This window comes from Protopterus annectens, chromosome 1.part0 (genome assembly GCF_019279795.1).
Source record: "Protopterus annectens isolate FY-2018-M chromosome 1.part0, PAN1.0, whole genome shotgun sequence".
Lineage (NCBI taxonomy): Eukaryota > Metazoa > Chordata > Ceratodontiformes > Protopteridae > Protopterus > Protopterus annectens.
In genome coordinates, this window is record NC_056725.1 from 1,529,163,038 (window position 1) to 1,529,172,159 (window position 9,122).

At 37.2% G+C, this 9,122-nt stretch overlaps 1 non-coding gene across 1 annotated transcript; it reads right to left on the minus strand.

Annotated features, from left to right (window-relative positions):
- Nucleotides 1–5,144: 5,144 nt before the first annotated feature.
- Nucleotides 5,145–5,272, minus strand: LOC122802466. Its single transcript, XR_006364934.1, has one exon. It is a non-coding gene; the product is annotated as a U6atac minor spliceosomal RNA (small nuclear RNA).
- Between the last annotated feature and the right edge of the window lie 3,850 nt (nucleotides 5,273–9,122).

A 9,122-nucleotide genomic window follows, 5' to 3' on the forward strand; every position in this document is an offset into this window, starting at 1 on the left:
CAGTTCTCAGCAGTGTTGTAAACACTGTCATCACACCTGACTGGTGCATTTCTTCCCTCATTACACCAGCCTGCCTACTGTGTCTCATCAAGTATAGCATATTTATATCAGAGTGAGCAGAAATGCTGTACAACACATAAGGGAGTTATTTCATGTTGTTTTTAGTATTAATAACACCAGTACAATTCTGGGGTACATAGATGCTGATTTTTGCAGCATACATGCTAACCTACCAAGCAGAGAACGTCAGCTGTTTTGAATATTTGGAATACCCGTGCTACAACTGAAATATTACAGTAAACCAAACCCACTCCACAGTAAAAGCCTTACTAGTTCCATAATGCAACGGACAGTGCTAGGTGTTGCAGTCATATTTACATTAATGAAAGTCATCATGCAAAGGTGCTGTAAACATCATAATAGTTAGAAACTATCCCATATAGTGTACAGAAATATCCAAGTACTGACACAGATACAGACACACAGACACACATGATTGCACACACATGTGCACATGCACACACACACACACACACACACACACACACACACACACACACACACACACACACACACACACACACACAGAAATACACCGACACACTAACACACTACCATACTCAAACACTCAAATGTACACATGCAGAGACACAGGCACATGCCCGCCGATAAATGCACATATACATGTGATACATTAACACACACACACACACACACACACACACACACACACACACACACACACACATATGCACAAAGTAATGCACACACACATGCACACACTCACCAATTACAAAAAATAAAACAATGCAATATTAACATATTTGTAGATAGTAGTATATCATTAACACTTATGAGGATTTGCACAACAATTTTACTATATTGGGCCTTTTTATACAGAATCAAACTACATAGCACACTATAAATGGTGTGGTGGGTGTGAGGACTAGTCTGTTATTGTGCACAATTTCTTGGATATAGTATTTTAGTGTAGGTTTAAAACATTTTATGGATAGAGCATAACTGCATAAATGATTGTGTGCCAATAATAACCTTTTCTATGGAAGTATTCACAGTGGTAGAAAGAGCCACAGTTCTGGAATACCAAGATCAGTATTAAAGAATTGAAGAAAAACTTTCAGCATATCTGTGTTTTCAGCTGGCATATTGAGTAGAACAGTCAAGTACCCAGATGGCAAGACTGTGGGACATTTTGTTTCATATTGTAAGGTTAAGTAAGATTAAATAATGAATCAACGGTGCTACCAAGCTCCACATAAACCAAGTAAAAAGAAAAATGCTTGGATTAGGCAACCAGTAGCCAAAAAACATGTTTAAATATTTATTGAAATAACAATTATCCACAATGTTTAGCGCTTTCATCCCCAAAGCACTGGGACTTCTTCAGAATAAATTCCAATAATTTGCAACTTGTTTAAGTACTCTACTTAAGTCATGTGACACAAAACCTACTTTTAAAGAAATATAGTGGTAAAATTAAAACATATAACTTGAGCCTGCTTATAAGTTACATACAATATAAAACAGATAAAAAATATATATAACTAATTATAATACTTGTGCTCTAGTTTTCAGTATAGGGACTAAAGAAATTTGGTCATTAAGACCAGGTGGCATATTAGAGTTCAATTTGAGTTGCTGAAAGACTTCAAATCTTTCTATTTGTAACTCCCACCAACCACCTCTAATGTCTTTTGGTATAACATCCAAAATGCCAAAATGGAATTTACCCCATCCAGTATAACTTAAGGTATGCTTAAAAAGTGCACTGTTCATGTTACATTTTGAAATTGCATACAGATGTTCATAAATTCTCCTTCTCAAATTTCGCTCAGTCTTCCCAACATAAAAACTTTGACATTTGTTACAAATTGCAATATATACCAAACCCTTGGTTGAACAATTACATTGTTTAAGATAAATAGGAAAAGGTATACCAGCTAACTGTAAAATAATTTTTTCTAAAATGTAAGAACACTGGTGACAACTCCCACATTTAATTATACCTTTAATATTAAGTATACTTGGTGCAAGAGAATGCTCAAAAAGGAATTTGAGGTTTCTTCCCATTTTATATACAAAATTGTGGTTCTCTCCCAGAATCCCTACCAAATCAAGGTGGGCCCTAAAAATCACCCAATTTTTTGAAATAACTTCCTTAACCTCCTTAGACCACCATTTGTATGGAACAACCATGTTAATAAAATATCTGTTACATTTACTACCTCAAGCAAGGGGAACCATCTCCAACTCATTACATATATTTTACACCCCACCCTTCCAAAATTTCACTAGTTGTCCTGTAAATCAAGTTTTCTGGGTAACCCCTTTCATGGAACATTTGACAAATTTTACCAAGTTCTACTTTAAAATGAACTTCATCTGAGCACATTCTTGCTGCCTGAACCATTTGTCCTTTTATAATGCTCTTTTTATTATGGTGGGGGTGGAAACTCCAGATAACTGTTAGAAATGTAGATTTTCTAAAAACCTTAGAACCAAAACAACAGTTAATGTCATTTTTAAAAATAGTGATGTCCAGATAATCTATAGTCTTGTCACAGTATGTTCCCGTGAACTTAAAAAATGGGGAGATGTTATTTAAAAATTTCATGAACATAGCAATATCTGCCTGTAGGTCTTTCCAAAGAATAAAAATATCGTCCAGGTAACGATAGTAAGCCAGTCATTTGTAATTATATTCAGATGTCAAAACAAATGTCCTCTCCCATGCATATATAACAAGACTGGCATAAATGGGGGTGCAACTCGCCCCCATTGCAACACCTTTGATTTGTTTAAAAAATTCTCCCTCAAACGAAAAAAAATTATCTAAGATAATTCCCATTACTTCTGTAATAAAGTTTACCATAGTGTTATTTAATTTTGTCAAATTCCTAATAGCTTCAGAAAATAAACATAAACCCTCCTCATGGGGAATCAAAGTGAATAAATGTATAACATCCACTGTGGTAAAACTACAAGTAGGGGGCACCATTCTTTTTAAATCTTAGATAAAAAATCCCAAGAATCTTTCAAACAATGTTTAATCTCAGCTATAGAATTCTGACCTAATCTATCTATAAAACCCCCTAGAGTATATGTAATACTGATCTGTGCTGCCACAGTAACTCTATAAGGGGGTTGATAGATATTTTTGTGAACTTTTGGTATCCCGAAAGCAACCGGTATCAAGGGATGGTTATTTTTTAAAAAGTTAAATAATTCTTCTGAGACGACATCTTGTTAAAGTTCATCTTCAAATGTTAATTGTATCTTCCTATGTGCAATTAATACTTCATTTCTAGATGTTTATTTTATTATTTAACATTTGTTAACTGGGAAAGTCTGACTTGGAACATAACCAGTTTTCAGCAGGAAGAAATTCTCCAGATGCATATCATTGAATGTGGGAGGAAACCCACACAAAGGACATGCAGACTCCACACAGAAGGCAACCCAGCCAAGAATCAAACCAGAGAACCTCTTACTGTGAGGCAACAATGCCACCACTGCACCACTGTGCCATCCTGCGCTGTTTTGTATTTTTGTGAATCATGAAATATATCGAACATTTGTCCTATGTAGTCCAGTTTATCTACTAAAACAACCCCTTCACCTTTATCTGGTTTCATACTTCTATAATTTTCCTTAGATATGAGTTCATTGAGCAACATACTTTCTTGGGAATTTAAGTTGTAATATTTGCCTTTGTGTTTGTAACTTATTTTAAATAAATCTTTTGAGCAAATTCTTTCAAAAGTTGCTATTGTCAGATGCATGGAGGGGTTAACATTTTTTCTTTAAAATATTAATTTTGTTGTCCACTAATGGGTTATTCTGAAATAACTGCAAATTCAACTTCCTTGTGAATAACCTTAACTCTGTTGCCACTTCGGTATAATTAATTCTAGTAGCAGGAACAAACTTGATACCATTTTTAAAAAGGGAAAAACGCACTTCATTAATATTTAAATCGGTGTAATTAAAAATATGAAAACCCTGAAAAGTTAACATTCTCCCATCAAAGACTGTAGTATATTGTCCAATTTCGGTTCCTGGAATTGTAATTTTACCTTGTTTCCATCCCCCTTCTGTGCTTGTTTCTGATATAAAAAAAATATTGTAATTGTTCCTTTGTTGGTTACATGACTTAAGTAGAGTATTTAAACAAGGTGCAGATTACTGGAATTGGTTCTGAAGAAGTTCCAGTGCTTTGTGGATGAAAGAGCTAAACATTATGGATCTTTGTTATTTCAATAAATATTTCAACATGTTTTTTGGCTGTTGGTTGCCTAATCCAAGGTTAAGTAAGATCGTCTATTTAGTCATTATTATTCAAAGAAATTTGGAATAGTATGATCAGCCCGCTAGCTCAAGTTACAGGTGCCTCATGACAGGACTACTAACACTGATGGACTCATATGAGTAACCCATAAGAGACTGCATGGGACCCTAGAGTTCAGTGCTGAGCATGGTGACATTGCCCATCAGCCTAGAATCCTATGCAGAAAATGCAAAAACAACCTGTGACCCCACAGACCCATGCAGGTGATGATGATGATGATAAGTTTACCTGTGAGCTTGCAGTCTCACACTGGAGAGTATCATGAAGCCTACAATCTCATAGAGGAGATTGTTGATTTACTGGGAGCCAACAGCCTCATGACAGACATGGGGAAATTACCTGAGAGTCTGCAGCCCCATGCAGGAAATATGTAGATTATCTATGAACATACGTGTCAACCTGCAAATACTGAAAATAGGTACAGACATCATAGAAAAGTAGGCACACGCATCCAAAAATCTGGACATCTAATTAGCATAAAGGATGAATAAGAATTAACACATAAGTCTTTCTGTTTCCGTCTGAATGTGGAATACTACTCAAAACATATGTAAACTACAGAGGGTGACATTAATGATGAAAATATAAGCATATTATCAAAGAGGGTAATATTTCCCTTTTCAGGAGATATTAGAATATAGATTCATACTAGGCTAACTGCCCTTGTGGGCCATTTTAAGCCTAGCCAATTATCCCTTGTGAGACTCAAACCCTGCACCTTGTGTTTGTAAGGCAAACACTTTAACCAATAGGCCACCCTCCCAACAGATGCAAAAAAAAATGGTGGTTAGATGCCACGAAGTAAGTGGCAATGCCTTAACCATATATGTGTTGTAAAGGCCACTAGGACCTCTTCCATCCTTATCAAGGGGAGTGCTAACCTTCTCTCCTTTCATACAACACAACAGGCTGGATAAATGATAATGGACATACATATGGTTAACTAACAGTGGAAATGCACAGAAATAATCAACAGTGTATTGAGAGTTGTTATAGCTACAGAATCACTGAAGAAAAGAGGGGTTAAAAGCTGAGCTGCAATGTGCACCTCATGCAAACCCTGGTCAGAAAGTACAATGTTGCATTTCTACTGTCAGATGGCACATAAATGTAAGCTTTAGAAACTCAGTTCTACTTAAATTAAAAAAAAAAAATCTGTATATGTATTTAACATGGAAGTGAGGGCCAGAGCCTTTGCACATATTTCAGTCACACAGGGGGCTTTGTCAGTGCTGGGCCCTTACTTAGCTAAATCAACCATAAGGTTGACATACCAAAGGACGATGGAAATTACCCTGCTGTGCTCTCTTTCACAAAATTAAATGTTTTGCTTGCCACAGGATGATTGCACTCACATCTGTCATACTCGGTGTGTACTACCCTTTTAATCTCTTGGCATGGTGTGCTACTAACACCGCTCATCATATACTAGTGCTAACATTCACTGTTAGTTTCTATGCAGCATTATTTTACTTTTATGATTTTTGTATGTGATCATTTTAAATCAGTTATTATGCTTTGTTTTCTGGATCACCTATTGCTCATTTACAAAGGGGAACAAGGAAGAAAAGTTTCAAAAGCCCTCTATGGTTTAGATAAATGCATAAAAAATGAAATTTAGACAGCAGCATAGGTGAAAAGTGAAACAGTGTACAGACATAATACCTGGGAACATTGAAAAATATAACCAACAGTTACAGTGGTCTAATAGCATATATGTAGGTGAAGCACACTTTATAGTTTGGTCATTGTATAAACAGAAACTAGTCTAAACAATGAGTTGGAGCCACATTGTCACAAATACACAATAATGTGTACTGCATTACAGCAGGTTAGGAAAATATTCCCATCTCATGCAAAACACATCAGTGAGAAAGTGACAAGACTCACAGACATTATACAAAATAAATGAGGACAAGGCCAGATAACAGGTGAAGGTTAATGTTAGGAGTTTAAACAGTACAAGTTGTTATCAGATGAATACTAGGTCCAAATCCTCAGAGAGCAATTCAACTAGTAATAATGTCTCCAACTAGAAACAAGGATACCATTCCTCAGCACAAAGTACCAGAATTAAGTCCAGTAAATTAGAAAAATTAGTCGTGGTGGTAAGGGGCAAGGTTAAGAACATACAATGAAGTGACATCAAGAAGTTGAGCAAGATCTACTCAATATCCAGTTTTTAAATAAGTTAGTGAAACCAGCTGAATTCTGGACATTCAGAAATAGATGTCATAGAAATTTATGATCTGGGAATGTCACAACATAATGCTGTATCTCTGAGTCTACCTGTGATCTTGAAAAAATGCTTTGGGGGTTCATTTCTGGATGATCTCAGGGTCCTGACTTCTTGGTAACTGTTGGTGCTTGCTTATCACCAGACAGATTATCCCCTAGGATTCAGCAAACAGCCATGCAGGAATAAGTTATTCCTGCGTGGCAGGGACCGTTCTTGTACAGCACGGCAGCGCGCCTTGCATATTCATGAAGGCGAGCTGCCTTTGCTGTTAAAACGGACATGGAGCTGTGTACAAGTGCAGGGGGTGTGTCTGAGAGCAGAACTCTCACAATAAACATGCCCCTGCACTCCAGAATTGCCTTTTGGCAATTAAAAATGAGCAAGAATGCTCGTAACACCCACAACCTGTCAGGAAAACAAAAATCAATGGTCAAAGGCATAAGGGACAATTGTCCCTACCAAGCATACCTCTCAGCTGTACAGATTTTCGCAGAATGCCCAAATGTTTGCCTCATATTTTTGGTGTGTTCCCTCTCAAATGTGTACCTGTCTGGCAGATAGCTGAGCATTGAAGTCATTAAATAATGACAAAATATTTGAGTTTAAGACTCCACACATCCATCAGAAAATTCATGCTAATGTAAAACATATTATTCTATCGACTTTTTAAGTTTGTAAGAGCAGTAATTAAAATCCGTGCCTATTTGTCCCCCCATCATTGTAGGCTTTGCCCATATATTTTGCTCTAAGAGGTTGAGAGGTATGCTACCAAGCCAAAGGTTATTTAGGATAACACAGGCAGCACAAACACATAGCGCACACCTCCCAACACATCAGATTTAGTAATGTGGACAAAGCCAAAAGGGACAATTGTCCCACCAAGCAGAAAGCTTATAAAATAACATGTTTAGCATTAGCAGGGATATTCTGAATGGTATAGGTAAAATAACACAACACAACCTTTTTTTTTTCTAAATGAAATTAAGTTTAAGCGTAGCTACGTGGGTGTGCCAGTTGCTTAAGTACGCTTAGTCCAACTTAAACAGCACAACAAGTTAAATAGCAAGAGACATCCAAAACAGTCAATATTGCAATAGTATAGTGATTAGAGCATATGTTTTATAAGCAACCATTCCTGGTTCAATCCCCACTGTGACCAATTCACATTTTACATGTGAAAGCAGTACATAAACAATTTATTTAGCATTACCTACTAAATAACATATATTTGTTGACTGGAGTACTGCATTAGATCCAGATGTGAGGTGTCAGTTTAATAAAGTTGCAAAATCCCCATATAAACACAAGTGCCCCATACAGTATTGCCACACATGAATAAATGTAATGAAAGCACATTGGGGGATGTCAGGGACAGTAAACAAATTTATAATATGTAATGAATGCTGAATCAATGCCATACAATAGATAGTCTACAAAATGAAAGATAAGCAATGCTAAGCATCGCACAGCTCTGCTTACCAGGTGTAAGCATTGTGCAAATATGACTGCTAAGCAATGAGTAGCCCAGCTAAGTGGATTTGCCCATTGGTAAGCAGTGCTGAATCTGTCCCTTTAAGCAATAACAACATTAGGTAAGCAAGTTTGCCTGTAGCTTAGCTTAGCTCAGCATATTCAAAACCATCTAATCATGGCAAAGGGTGGGAAATCGGCCATATTTCAACACCATAGGTGGGAATACAGCTCATAACTGGTTGCAGCTTCCCACTGTAGGCAGAATGGCTGGAATTGGGGAGGGATTGTGCTTCCGGGTGCAGTGCTGGGGCATACAGGAGTCCAAGGTCATAGTAGGACTCCTGGTTAAAAAAAACATGACAAGAGACTGCTGCAGGGTCAGTACCAGGGCTCCCAATATAAAGCAGAAGCCTGGGACCATCTTACCCATGATTTCACCAGTGCTACATGTATCCCTTCAACTGGTGAGCAGGTCAGGCACCACTATGCTGACTTGAAGCAGAGAAAGAGGGAGGTCTTGGATGAATGCATCCAATAAGCAAGGCAGAGGGGTGATGTCCCAGCAGTGTGTAAGTAGTCATACCATTACTGTTTACTAAAGTCCAGTGTGTGCATGTGATGGATAGGTATGCCTAAAAATATCTCTATTTCCTTTATAGCTGCAGCTGAGCGGGCTGTGACTCAGGAAGCCCATGCAAGTAGGCTGCAATGGCTGCATCGCAAGGCTGGTGAGTAACAATCCTGCTTGTAGTAGTCATACCAAATAAATATAAAGTAGTAGAAAGTTATTTGGCAGTATAAAAACTGTTATATGGGTTGTACTGAATAAACCAGACAATATGACGTAATAGTCCCATATAGGTCATATTTAAATAAAACTGCAACTGCCTGGCAATAAAGCCCTAAATCCTGGACTGGTTGTGTTTACTCTGGTATTGTTTGGCATTTATTGTTGCATTCTCTGAATAGTAATGTTGTATTAACCACTGTTACCCACATTGTGCGACATAAAAAAGTCTTGGAATGTCTGTATAAGACTGT